The sequence below is a fragment of the Trachymyrmex cornetzi genome, unplaced genomic scaffold (genome assembly GCF_001594075.2).
Source record: "Trachymyrmex cornetzi isolate Tcor2-1 unplaced genomic scaffold, Tcor1.1 scaffold353, whole genome shotgun sequence".
Lineage (NCBI taxonomy): Eukaryota > Metazoa > Arthropoda > Insecta > Hymenoptera > Formicidae > Trachymyrmex > Trachymyrmex cornetzi.
This window is the reverse complement of record NW_017298246.1, coordinates 26,284-26,649: the sequence shown is the minus strand read 5'-3', so window position 1 is coordinate 26,649 and position 366 is coordinate 26,284.

Genomic DNA, 366 nt, shown 5'->3' with positions numbered 1-366 from the left:
TGTAATATATATTTATAATGAAGAGTACACAATATTTTTCAATATATTTTTATTATATATATATTTTTATAAAAATTTATATATATATTTATATTTTTTTTAATAAATATATAATTTACAACACATTGTATTTATGAATCCACGAATTGTGTGAATTGTCAAAGCCCAACCATTTCACGTAAACCTCGTTCCCCCTCCTGCGCAACACCTTTTCGACGAGATGCACGTCGGGATTAGCGACGCTGTGCAATTCGTATTCCTAGAGTCCTCCCGCGATAGGCTCTCCGCGAGAATCTTGCAATAGATACGTCACTGGAATAGTTTGCTGCACTTTGATAATTTTAAACACCTCCGAGGTCCAATTCG